A 14,703-nucleotide genomic window follows, 5' to 3' on the forward strand; every position below is an offset into this window, starting at 1 on the left:
ACACCGGTGTGTCAGACCCACCATACTTGCTCCGGACACTGCGAGAGGGCTGTACAAGCAATGATCACACGCACGGCACAGCGGACACACCAGGAACCGCGGTGTTGGCCGTCGAATGGCGCCAGCTGCGCAGCATTTGAGCACCGCCGCCGTCAGTGTCAGCCAGTTTGCCGTGGCATACGGAGCTCCATCGCAGTCTTTAACACTGGTAGCATGCCGCGACAGCGTGGACGTGAACCGTATGTGCAGTTGACGGACTTTGAGCGAGGGCGTATAGTGGGCATGCGGGCGGCCGGGTGGACGTACCGCCGAATTGCTCAACACGTGGGGCGTGAGGTCTCCACAGTACATCGATGTTGTCGCCAGTGGTCGGCGGAAGGTGCACGTGCCCGTCGACCTGGGACCGGACCGCAGCGACGCACGGATGCACGCCAAGACCGTAGGATCCTACGCAGTGCCGTAGGGGACCGCACCGCCACTTCCCAGCACATTAGGGACACTGTTGCTCCTGGGGTATCGGCGAGGACCATTCGCAACCGTCTCCATGAAGCTGGGCTTCGGTCCCGCACACCGTTAGGCCGTCTTCCGCTCACGCCCCAACATCGTGCAGCCCGCCTCCAGTGGTGTCGCGACAGGCGTGAATCGAGGGACGAATGGAGACGTGTCGTCTTCAGCCATGAGAGTCGCTTCTGCCTTGGTGCCAATGACGGTCGTATGCGTGTTTGGCGCCGTGTAGGTGAGCGCCACAATCAGGACTGCATATGACCCAGGCACACAGGACCAACACCCGGCATCATGGTGTGGGGAGCGATCTCCTACACTGGCCGTACACCTCTGGTGATCGTCGAGGGGACACTGAATAGTGCACGGTACATCCAAACCGTCATCGAACCCATCGTTCTACCATTCCTAGACTGGCAAGGGAACTTGCTGTTCCAACAGGACAATGCACGTCCGCATGTATCCTGTGCCACCCAACGTGCTCTAGAAGGTGTAAGTCAACTACCCTGGCCAGCAAGATCTCCGGATCTGTCCCCCATTGAGCATGTTTGGGACTGGATGAAGCGTCGTCTCACGCGATCTGCACGTCCAGCACGAACGCTGGTCCAACTGAGGCGCCAGGTGGAAATGGCATCGCAAGCCGTTCCACAGGACTACATCCAGCATCTCTACGATCGTCTCCATGGGAGAATAGCAGCCTGCATTGCTGCGAAAGGTGGATATACACTGTACTAGTGCCGACATTGTGCATGCTCTGTTGCCTGTGTCTATGTGCCTGTGGTTCTGTCAGTGTGATAATGTGATGTATCTGACCCCAGGAATGTGTCAATAAAGTTTCCCCTTCCTGGGACAATGAATTCACGGTGTTCTTATTTCAATTTCCAGGAGTGTATTTAATTGTAGTTACAGTGGTAAATGTGTTCCTGGCTTGCTATATTCTTCTGAGTCTGGTATGTATTTGATAATGTGGAGACAATTTTGCAGGTTTGACTGTGAATGTAATTTAGCAATCTGTGTTATATAACGGCTGAAAACAGCAGAAAGAATGTGTGGATGGTGCTTCGGTAACGGCGGCATAAGTAATTCAATAAGCGCAAATCAGAATGTTCGATTCATTGACATCGTTTGTGCTGGAATGTAGGGGTATGTAAATAGCGGAGGGAATGTTTACGTATGTTGAAATCTAGAGGGGGAAGACGTTAGGAGCGCAGGGGTGAGTGCATTCGATGTTATTTTCGTAATGAGGTTCTGATAGAGTAGGAATTTCCGTGTGTACAAGCTGGGACATTACCATCTGAAGACCCAGAAATTTGAACTATTCATTTTCACTAATCATATGCCTATTCTGTGATATTAAAACGTCGGGTTTTGTTGAACTGTGTGCAAGAAACTGTAAAAACTGAGTCTTACTATGATTTAGCGTTAGTTTATTTTCTACAAGCCATGAACTTATGTCATGAACTGCACTATTTGAAACTGAGCCAATGTTGCACACAACACCCTTTACTACCAAGCTAGTGTCGTCAGCAAACAGAAATATTTTAGAGTTACCGATAATACTAAAGGGCTTATCATTTGTATAAATAAGGAACATGAGTGGCCCAAACGCTGATCCCTAAAGCCCCCCCCCCCCCCCCATTTGACCATACCCCACATCACAGCCATTCTCAATACTGTGAATAATGACCTTTTGATGTCTGTTGTAAAAGTAAGAGGTGAACCAATTATGAGCTACTCCCCGTATTCTGTAATGGTCCAACTTCTGGAGCAATATTTTGTGATCAACACAATCAAACGCCTTAGTTAAATCCAAAAATATGCCTAGCGTTCGAAACCTTTTGTCTAACCCATCCAGTACCGCACAGACAAAAGAGAACAGAGCATTATATCATATAATTTGCTATTAAAATTATCAATTATCCTTAAATACACAGCCTTTTCAGTAACTTTAACAAACACTGATGGAATACAAATAGGTCTAACATATGCAGCACAGTATTTTAATTCTTGGCTAGGCACTCCATCATATCCACGAGAGTCTTTAGTCTTCAGCGATTTAATTGATGACTCAATCTCCCCCTTGTCTGTATCACGGAGGAGTATTTCAGACATCAATCTCGGAAAGGCATTTGCCAAGAGAGTTATATGATTTCCTGTAGAATCGAAATTTTTACTTAATTCAATTCAAAAAATTAATGTTAAATGCTGTAATGATTTATCATTATTAGATATATTTTTACTATGAACTGACTTTATACTGTTGACCTTGTGCTGCCGACCAGACACTTCCCTCACAAATGAACATATGATTTTAATTTTATCCTGTGAATTAGCTATTCTATTTGCATACCACACACTTTCTGCCTTTGTAATAACGTTTTTAAGCACCTTACAATACTGTTTGTAACGGGATACTATAGCTTGATTGTGACTACTTCTAACATTCTGATATAATTCCCGCTTTGTTCTACATGATATCCGTATCCCACTGGTCAGCTAGCCGGGCTGCCTTTTACTACTACTACCCCGATTAGAACGTCCTAATGAAAAGCAACTGTCAAAGAGCATGAAAAATACGTTAAGAAAAACATTATATTTGTCATCTATGTTATCGACACTATAAACATCCTGCCACTCTTGTTCCTTGACGAGGTTTAAAGCACTATTGCCGTTGGATTAATTTTCCTATATAGTAATTATATGTGACTTTTTTGAGTAGAAAAGCTTTTTAGTGTTAAAATCTGTGCATCACTGTCTGAAAGGCCATTTACCCTTTTACTAGCTGAATGCCCGTCTAGTAACGAAGAATGAAGAAAAATAGTGTCTATGATTGTGCTACAGTCTGCATCAGATCATATGAATTTAGGAGATCTACCAACATACTTTTTCTTTTGCACAGTCATATACAAAATTAATATTGAATTCACCACATATAACTAATTTCTGGCACTTCCTATAAAGTGAATCGAGAATTCTCCGTAACTTGAGCAGAAATGCTCTGAAGTCAGAGTTAGGGGACTATAAACAACAAACATTAGAAGTTTAGTTTCACTAAATTCAACTAATGCTGCACAACATTAAAATAACTGTTCAGTGCAGTGCCCTGATACGTCTATGGACTCAAATGGAATACTGTTTTCTACATACATGGTCACTCCCCCACTTCGCAAGGAACACTTTGAAATGCAGCCAGCTAATCAGTATCCTTGTAAAGGAAGCCTCTGAATTGTCAAATTATTTAAGTGGTGCTGCGATATACCAATAATTTCAGAGTCAACATCTGTAAGCAGTTCACTAACTTTACCTCTAATACCTCTTATATACTGGTGAAATATGCTAATTCCTAAGGACATCACACACATCCATTACCGAGGCAGAATTCGAACCTGCGACCATAGCGATCGCGCGGTTCCATACTTAAGCTCTTAGAACCGCTCGACCACCCCGGCCGGCACCAAACCAAAACCGCTATCAAGTATAAACAAAACGCGCTTTTGTTTTAAATCAGTTTTTGTTAATGAGCCGCTCAAGTGTTTAAGATGCTCTTTGTAACCTTCTAGTAGCCCCAGTTACACGTATGTTACATTGATTGTCTGTCGGAGAAGGAAAATTCAAGAGGGGAATTCCAAGCATTGGAATACGTTCAAAAAATTCAAGAAAACTACTCGTACACCTAACTCAAGTACCAAAGGACAAAATTGTCCCCTTTTGTTGGTGGAGAAAAACTAGAGGAAGGTGGAAAATTTGCAAGAAACAGAACATGGCCGGGATGATAGCAAAATCTTTAAGGGGGTACTGAAACTAATGGGAGTACCTCTTTTTCATGCTAAGACCAGAGTCCAATGATTCAACACGAATTAAATAAAGCTTAACGAGCTCAGACAGGCAAATATTTGAGATGTCAATCATAAGATTCTCTTAAAATTATAATGAAAAATATGTTAGCACAGCACAAGATTCTCATAAAAGTATGGCGAGTTAGTATATTGCATCAGAATAGCAAGAGATTAAAAAAAACGAAGTAGATGAGCTTCTTGTTTGTTTAGAAAATTTAGAAGCTGAGGCTGAAATAGATGTACTATGTCTTTCTGAACATCATATGGTCACATATATGGAAAAGGTAAATGTAGCTTGATATTTTCTTTCAGCACATGTAAGTGGAGATACTACGGAGAGAGAGGTGCAGTTGCCATACATGTTAAAATTTATCACTGTGCGAAAAATTTAGAAACCAAAATCTTTTGTGTAGAGAAACACATAGAAACATGTGTCTGTGAGCTTAAACTAAATAACTGTACTTTTATAATTGTAGCTGTGTTTATGTCCTCCAGGGAAACCTTCAGTTATTTCTGAAAACCTTGGATTCCTTGCTGTACCACTCGTCAGACAGAGGACATAAATTACTGTTTGTGGTAATTTTAAGATAGATTTTCTGAAAGAGCCTGATCGAAGGAGTGACGAAGTATTACTTGGTTCTTTCAGTTTGATATCAGTTATTGATTTTCGTATTTGGATAGTATAGGAAAGCAACCCACTGATAGATAATGTTTTTATAGACCAAGAAAAATTTAATCGAATAAAAACTTTTCCTGTTGAGGATGATCTTTCCAATCATGATGCACAGTTAGGTACAGTATATGACATACCTTCATACAGTAATACAAAAAAGTCCTCCAAAATAGTGCATTCAATTACAGATTTAAAAATATTCCAAATTTTGGGGAAAGCTTGGAATAGTTAGACTGGGAAGAGGTTACAGCGAACCTGATGTTAATTTAAAATTTAATCTATTTCTTGAAATTAGTAAAACATAATTGTAAGAAACCATCTAAAAACCCATGACTTACTAAAGGGATAAAAGTATCTTGTACAAAAAAAAAGGAAATGTGTATTATAACTAGAAGGAGTGAGGAACAAGAATCAGACGTGAAAAAATGATAACCAAATAATCTAGTATTTACTAAAGCCATCCTGTTATCCCTTGCATGCGGATGAGTAGATCAGAGACAATAATTTCTAGGAATAAGGGAAAATTTGAAATTATTAAAAAGTCTCTTACAGATATTTATGCGTGTAGCATCTCGATCTTTCTTCGAGATCACTTTTTTTGCGCAGCACTATAACCACCTCAGAGTTAATGAGAAGCTGGCTATTATGTCCACTGTTAGAGTGAAAAGTGTCAATGTTGACTTTCGGAAAACGAACGGCGACACGGAAAATGTTTAGACGTCTATCGTAAAAAAAATATGCCATTCCCTTCACTGTGAAGCGGTCTCCAGCAAAACATTACAGGGTCACTTGTTACGAAACTGTCTTTACGTATCAGTCAAATAAGGCAGCTATAAATCACTTCGAATTCCTGCTGAAGTTCGTAGATGAAGCGAATGGTCGCAATATTCAAGGTCCTCCGATAAATAACACGCAAAGCTTTTCTCGAAAAGAGACAAGAACGACACATGTTTGATTAACTGCTGGTGTAATGTCGCGAGTCTCGATAAAAGCGTTGCGCCACCATAGAAGGACGTTACAGTTCGCCAACACTGCGCATTAAAAGACTGACATCATTAGAGCAGTGTGTGTGTGTGTGTGTGTGTGTGTGTGTGTGTGTGTGTGTGTGTGCGCGCGCGCGCGCTCGCCCAAGTCTCTCCCTCGTTACGTCACTGTTTTTGAGTTTGCTGCAGAACAAAAACTGCTTCGGCAATAACTCGCTAATGGCCACCCATGATGCCAGGCTCAGCAGCGAGTTCCCAGAGACGCCACGAAACGACGACAGCGGCAGCGCAAAACGCTGGTTTCGAACAGTAAACAGCAGGCATCCAATACGTCATTGCGCAGTCATCTGACTGTATGGATTTTATTGCATACAAGATAACAAGAACAGTTCTAGGCGTTCGGCTACACGGAAGAAAAATGATCTTGAGCCACCACGAACAGTGTAAACAACTTGAAAAATCCTCACTCGTATGCAGTTGAAACCTTGTAGTACTACCACAGTCATATAGAGGAACTTCCAACCCGAAATTAACGCTACCTTACATACAACTATCACTTTCAAGGCAATTCGTCCATCAGCCCCCACTGTAAATAACATCACCCGCTTACAATCAGTTCCAATCTGCTATCTCCATATGTGACCAGTCCCACACTGTCTTCTCGAGTAAAGCGAGACCGCCACCGACAAAACACGAGCTGACTGTTCCTATTAGCACTATTAACACTTCTCTTCACGGGAACTACTCATTACGCCCTCCCTCAACAGCTGTAAACACTTTCCACTTTATGACAGTACGTCTAAACATTAAACGTCCACATACTCTGCATCGAGTCACTGACATTAAAAACCGTCTTAAACCCGGACGTCAAGGTCATTTGCTCTGTAAAAACTATTCATTCCCTTTAAAGTCGCCTTGGTATCTTAGTTAATCCAGCTTCTTCCAGAGGTTGCCAACGCTGGTGGCACCTGTCCCTAAGGTACCCGTTTCGAATCCTTGTGATAAAAATTTTTCAGTATTAGTATCGCCGGACTTAACCCCTACGTATTAGATTAAAGCCCAAAACTAGGTGCAGTGTGGTGCCATTGATAATAGTTTACGAGGCGTAATTTTTAAGGAAGTACCGTTTTGAAATTAAAAAAAAGAAGTGCTAAGATATCTCAACAATTTTATTTTTGCATGAGAGCCTGTACCTTAATCTACGCACTGACGCCATTAAAGTCTGATTCTTCCTTGTTTACATTGTGTACTGAGTGTTTAAGATGCCTCCGATAATCGTGAGTCCCGCCGACTGTGAAGTACGGACTTTTATAAGGTTTCTTAGTGTTAAAGGCCTAAAAGCGATCGATATTCATCGTGAGATCTGTGCAGTTTATGGAGAAAACACTATGAATGATGGAATGATAAGAAAGTGGGCGAGAGTATTTAAAGATGGCAGCACAAATGTGCATGATGAACAACGGAGTGGTCGTTCTTCGGTCGTTAATGATAGTTTGGTGCCGGAAATGGACAATAAGGTGAGAGAAAACAGACGCTTTAGGATTTACTCCTTCGGGATGACTTTCCTAGTGTTTCTCATAGTGTTTTGTATGGCATTGTGACAGAGTACTTGAATTACCGAAAATTGTGCGCACGTTGGGTACCTAAAATGTTGACGGATGTGCACAAAACCAAACGTTTAGACAGTGCATTGGCTTTCCTTGAGCGGTACCACAACGACGGAGATGATTTCTTAAGCCAAATTGTTGCGGGCGATGAAACATAGGTGGCCTACGTCACACCAGAATCAAAGCAGCAGTCCATGGAAGTTGAGCAAGGGCAACGTTTTGCTGCAAGGCATTGCCCGTCCGCATGTGGCGAATCAGACCAAAGATCTCATCACATCTTTTCGATGGGAAACTCTAGAGCATCCTCCGTACAGCCCCGATCTTGCGCCCAGTGACTACCATCCGTTCCTGCACTTGAAGAAACACCTGGGCGGTCAGCGTCTTTAAGACGATGACGAAGTCAAAACAGTGGTGATGCAGTGGTTAACAAGTCAGGCGGCAGACTTCTATAAGGAGGGTATTCAAAAACTGGTACAACGTTATGACAGGTGCCTCAATATTGACGGAAATCATGTAGAAAAGTATATTAAGGTACAGGCTTTCATTTGAAAATAAAATTGTTGAGATATCTTAGCACGTCTTTTTTTAAATTTCAAAACGGTACTTACTTAAAAAACACGCCTCGTATTTGTTAGATAGAAACTTTATGCTCTGTGACCCCCATAGTGCCTGCACTGCGTTTCATCCTCTTTATCCTCAACACTAATATAAAAACCGGGAAGATGATATAGTCCAGTCGCATACGACACTAAAGACCAGAAAACCCAAACCAGTTCCACCCAGAACAAGACAACAGGAGGCTGAACAACTCCTTGGGAAATGACAGAAAAAACCTTCACCTTTCTCGAACAGCTTATTTTAAACCTGGCTCTCCTTCGTACAAAAATAGCAGTTCCTCTTCGAGAGCCATCCATGAACAGGAAGCTGTGTTCCCCATAACCTTGTCTCAATTCCAAATTCTACCTTACATTGCCCCCACATCTGTAAAAGCCTCCTCCCACTGGAGCGCTCCGTTATCCACTCCCAAATGGTCTCCATTTCAAAACTGCACAACATTGCACCCCAACAACGTGTAACGGTATCTGCGCCTCTAGAGTTAACTTCGTCGTCACCTGGTACACCGTCAGATACAGCTTCACCACCAACACAACTTCGATACACTCAGCTCGAAGTGATTTCTACAGCAACTGAACTGGTAATTCGTCACCAAAACGACATTCAATATTTGGAATTAATTAAAACAGTAAGAACAACACCTAATGCAATTACTTGAACGAATTTGTAACACAGTATCTTGTTTTAGGTTTTGTAGCGTGTCTACGACTGATAAGCGCCAGACTAGATTCTGCCAGATCTCCCCCTTGTCCCAATATTTTGACAGGTGAATTGGACAATGATCAGTAAAGATAAGCAATTGTTTGATTTCTTTCCTTTAGTTATATAAATTGCATCCGTATCTAACATACTATGCAACATAATTATAATTCCTTTTAAGTTCAAGTTTATTTGTCGACTGACAATTAATTTATCTCCTCACTGATTGTATAGCTGTATAACTGGAACTTAAATGAATTTATTTCATGGGCTGTTGGAGGCCAGATGCCGTGGTATGACATTAATAAATGGACCACCTGCTGAAATAAACACATACATATAAGACAGTTGGATGATGACTGATTTCGTTTAGAGAATCAGTGAAATTTTTATGAATTTATTGTCTTCGTAAATTAATTTCGACTAAATATAAAACGTGACATATGATCAATTTATGGGCATTTTGTTTTATAAAGTTTTTATTTCTATTTTCTATTCAATGTTGTAGAGCAGCTCGTTTGAGTTCCAACCCATTTCAGTGTATCAGTTCTCTTCAAAGAAATACCAGGTAACATGGTAGTCCTGCAGATGCATGCCCAAAATTCTATATAACCACTTATAAATGAAAATCTCTGGCCGCAACTATGTTTGAATTAATCCCAAAAGAACTACCGTAGGGATCCGGATACTCTTTCCACAAATAGAGATTGATTTATGAGGAAGATCTGTGTATGCTTTTCAGAAATATTTCAGGCCTATTTGCTTAAGTATGATGAACCGAAGTCCTCCACCACACTAAAAATGTCCTAAATGACATGAATGTTATACAGGGACATATCAGATATTAAAGTGATTAAAACAGACTTCCTGGTATAGAGTAATTATTTAAGAGGGAACATGAGAGATGTGGGGAAAGGTCAAGTGTAGCTCGTACCAGACTGATGCCAGGGTCAGAAAGCCAGGAAATGGCCATAGCTTGAACATTCCACATATACACAAACCCTCACCCAACACAGAGCAACACAAAACACGAATAATGACCACACACAAGATACAACAGAGCAACAACACAAACAGAAAACAAAAGGGCACATACTCACCTTCAATAACAAGACTGTTCACAGAATAGGCAACATATTAAAGAAACAGGGACTCCATATAGGATATAGGACAGAGAACACAATACAGGAAATGATCAGAACACAAGAAACACCCACAGACAAATTTAACACATAAGGAATATATGAACTCACAAGCATCACTTGCCAGTCAATGTACAGAGGACAAACACGCAGAAACTTCAAAACAAGATATTCAGAACATGTCAGAGCTTTAAAAAGCAACAGCTCCCACAACACATTTGCTGACCACCTTATATCCCACAATCACCACCCAACTACAATAGAAAAAGACTTAAGAATACTAAAACCCAGCCACAGCCCATACAGCAAACTGACTATTTAGGAAAACTTCCACAAACAGAAGGCAATACCAGAAGGAAAACAGGTCATAAATGAATACACTACACTCTACAAGAGCTCAATATTTAACACATTAAAGGAACTTTACAAAAAGACAACACAAACAGATAAAGTCTACTCACACACACACACACACACACACACACACACACGTGCGCACGTAAAATGGATACGCGACACTCTGCAAAGACTCACCAGTTTACAAACAAAAGGAACACCATGTAAAGGGCAAGACAAACAGCTAAGGAGCGCACAGAAAACACACACACACATGCACACACAAAGATAAAATGTAAACAAAATTCAAATTTGGCGCCGAACTCTCTGGTGAACAAATGAACAGTGACGGGGCTGGGTCACACAACAAGCACAATGACCCTGGGTTTTGGTGAAGTACAAAGTGCTTTTACGACCTTATTTGTGAAAATACGTTGTTATATTTACGTGTGCATCAAGGCACCTCACCTTAATGCTGAGAATAGAAGGGCTTTCCACATGAAAACGTAAGTAAAAACGAATAAAGACTCGAAATATCGCGACAAACTAAATTACGTTTAGATGATAGGTTAAGTCCCAACAAAATTTCTCATCAACATCGTTTGGTTTCAGATGACTAGCAACCTGTAATAAATAATACACAAGTGGTCCTGAAAAATCATGCACAACATGTGTAAATGTATTAACAAAAAAACGAACTACTGTTTGAACTAAATATCCACATAACTTTGTAATCATTTAGTAAAAACGGTCACGTTATAGATTAAATAAAACAGAAACCCACTGATGACTGCACAGTGGTGCTGAAACATGTTTGGGTACTTGGAAAAAATGGTGTTTTGCATAACTGGCTTACCTCATATCCTGCAATTTTAACTGCAAACACGGTAAACACAAGGAGCTGCAAATCGAAATGATGAATACACGTTATTAACTATCGATATTTTGTAAAATATTGTTAAAGTTAATAAAACATTACACAAATTCTTTGTAGAACAATGAAAAATCAAATACTCTTCGTGTGAATATGCCCATGTGTTTGTAGGATAGATGTGGTCTCACACGATGCACAGCGACAAGCTTCGTAGAAACATAGAAAACATTAATTTACACGGCGTCTATCACGCTGTACAAACGCTGCATTTTTACAGTCGTCATCGTGCCACTGCAATCCGAACGCAATAGAATTGATCTACAGCCAAGTTACGGGATTTAACGCGAGAAATAAGAAGATATTTATGCTGCCAATCGTAGTGGAACTAATGCACGATACTTCGTGACACGTCACTGACGAACGATGGCGATACGCAGAACAACACGGCATAAAAGAGGAAGAGGAGGAAATGTTTACATTTCGTTGGCTTAGGATTCTGTTGGTAATGGCCTCCTTATCAACGTATCAGTACTGAAATGTATTCCTCAGAGCCCGATATGGATGGAGTTCAAAGATTACCAGACGACTGACTGTAATACCTCCAGCGGCTTCTATAGTTAACTACATGGTGAAATCCCATCATTGTGCTTTTACACCGCACACACCTCATGCAGAAAGAGTATCCTTGTTAAAATCAGGAATTTTATCACTATTTTTTTAATTACAAATCTTCGTCATCTAAGATTGAGAGCATGTTATGTTTTTTGTCCGATCACCTAAAAAGCGTATCGCCTGAGTTTTATCACATAGTATTTCCTTCTGTTTCCAAATTAAATGACATTCAAATCTGTATTGTTCTCTGCTCGTCTCTTTTCACGTCTTTACTAGTGCAGTTCACATCACCGCAGGTTGGTTGGAATAGGTGGCTGGCCAGTGCTGTACAAGTTAAACGCGTCGGTAAAGCTGTTGCCCCGTATTATCGCTGAGTCGACGTAAACGCAAAGCACGGCAAAAAACGTATCCTCATCATCGTACTTGACTGTACTCGAGACAGCTTGGCTTTCGCTCCACGTGAAACGAAATCCAATGAGGTTCCAACAAACGCGGAAGACTACGTAGTGTAATATTTACATGAGGGTTATTAACTTATTCGCGGCTAATGCTTAAACTGTTTTTTGCAATTATTGTTATTATGTACAAACTCCATTCATGAGTCGCTGTATCGTCATATTACTGTAAAAATTCCGACGTCTTCGTAGATTCCCTGCTGCAGTACAAAAGTATTTCATCAGAAACATTTTTCAAATACACTATAGTTTATAAAAATTCACCTTTAAGCATATAAACCATTGGTATAAACTTCTTACCTACAGTTAGGCATAAGGCAATACACGAATGTAAAATATTACAGAACTGCACAAGACCTCTGATTAAGAATTCAGTAAATGGAGGATACCGCACGCGCTCTATCCAAAGCCAAATTTCAAAAGACTTCTTCTTCTGCATGAATGAAGATAAGAAATTTTTAGTTAATTTTAACTGACACATGTTTCCATTAAAAAATCTGATTTCATTCGAGTATATCTTTTAATTGCATGCATTTAAAACGTTGGGGTAATTCTTGCAATTACGTTTCGAATTCAATTTCTCATTTACCTTTCACAAATGTTCAACGCGTCCTCAACAGACCACCCGACGAACATCTAGACAATGGGACAAATTCGTGCTATACTTCTGACAGCCCGTCTAGTGCTACCGAGAAAAAAAAGTGTTCAGCACGGCTGACTACAATGCTGGGGATACCGGTTCGATTCTCGGAACTGCCATTGGTTTCTTCTTTGTGGGAGGTCTGGAAACAAGGTGCAATCAGCCTCGTATAGCCAACTGAGGAGCTACTTCCATACCGCATCCGATGACACAATAGGCCGAGCTTAACACGGCGGTCGGTCCGTACCGATTCGTCCACTAAGGGCCAAAACGCGGAACCTTAACCTTACCTTACCTTACCTTACCTTACCTTACCCTGAGATGAGGCGACCTTGCTGCCCAATACTGCAATGAGCCCAATTCGGCGGGTCCATCATAAGGCAACTCATTGTTAAATAATGCTCTTTCGTGCAGGTACAAGTACGGTGGTCCTTCGTTCTCTTGACAAATGCAATTTTCGACATGTTCTTGGAAAGCCATAATGAACAAACGAGAGAGACTACGCCAGGGAGACTGTTACCGACAACCACGTGAACCAGCAGCTTGAACTTGTATAATTGTCTACACTCGTGTAAAAGGTATGGGTTCATGAAATCGGATGAGTCTTTCTTAAATACCCGTTGTATTATACGAAAGTATACCCTCCAAGTACTGTGTATGAACGTTCATGAAACATCGGCAGTGGTTACTAGACGATAGGAGTGAAATATACTGCCGATCAACCGCATGCTGTACATCTACATTAGGCAATATTAGAGCTGAACATGCAGCTCATTGTTGCAAGGATACCACCGTTATTCAGAAAGGGTCAAGTGGCGAGCAGTTGCCTCGAACAAATATTGTAGGATTTACAAAACGTAATCCGGCACCAGATCCAGTAGCCACTTACTGAACATATTTGGCGGATAAGCCTGAAGAGTCATCAGAATGAGATTTTCCCTCTGCAGCGGAGCGTCCGCTGATATGAAACTTACTGGCAGATTAAAACTGTGTGCCGGACCGAGACTCGAACTCGGGACCTTTGGCTTTCGCGGGCAAGTGCTCTACCAACTGAGCTACCCAAGCACGACTCACGCCCCGTCCTCACAGCTTTATTTCTGCCAGTATCTCGTCTCCTACCTTCCAAACTTTACAGAAGCTCTCCTGCGAACCTTGCAGAACTAGCACTCCTGAAAGAAAGGATATTTCGGAGACATGGCTTAGCCACAGCCTGGGGGATGTTTCCAGAATGATATTTTCACTCTGCAGCGGAGTGTGCGCTGATATGAAACTTCCTGGCAGTTTAAAACTTTGTGCCGGACCGACACTCGAACTCGGAACCTTTGCCTTTTGCGGGCAAGTGCTCGGCCCGGCACACAGTTTTAAACTTCCAGGAAGAGCTTCTGTAAACTTTGGAAGGTAGGAGACGAGATACTGGCAGAAGTAAAGCTGTGAGGACGGGGCGTGAGTCGTGCTTGGGTAGCTCAGTTGGTAGAGCACTTGCCCGCGAAAGCCAAAGGTCCCGAGTTCGAGCCTCGGTCCTGCACACAGTTTTAATCTGCCAGGAAGTTTCTGAAGGGTCATGCTCCGCGCATCCTCGCCACATATAACTGAGCGTCCTAATGCTGAAATGAAAAATATGATTTCAACTAAAGAAGGGGCAATACAATGGACTATAAAACCTCCCACATGTATCGATTATTATTCACATTTCCCTCAGTAGATGTTGCATGTTGGATCAAATAGCAGCC

This window comes from Schistocerca gregaria, chromosome 4 (assembly GCF_023897955.1).
Source record: "Schistocerca gregaria isolate iqSchGreg1 chromosome 4, iqSchGreg1.2, whole genome shotgun sequence".
NCBI lineage: Eukaryota > Metazoa > Arthropoda > Insecta > Orthoptera > Acrididae > Schistocerca > Schistocerca gregaria.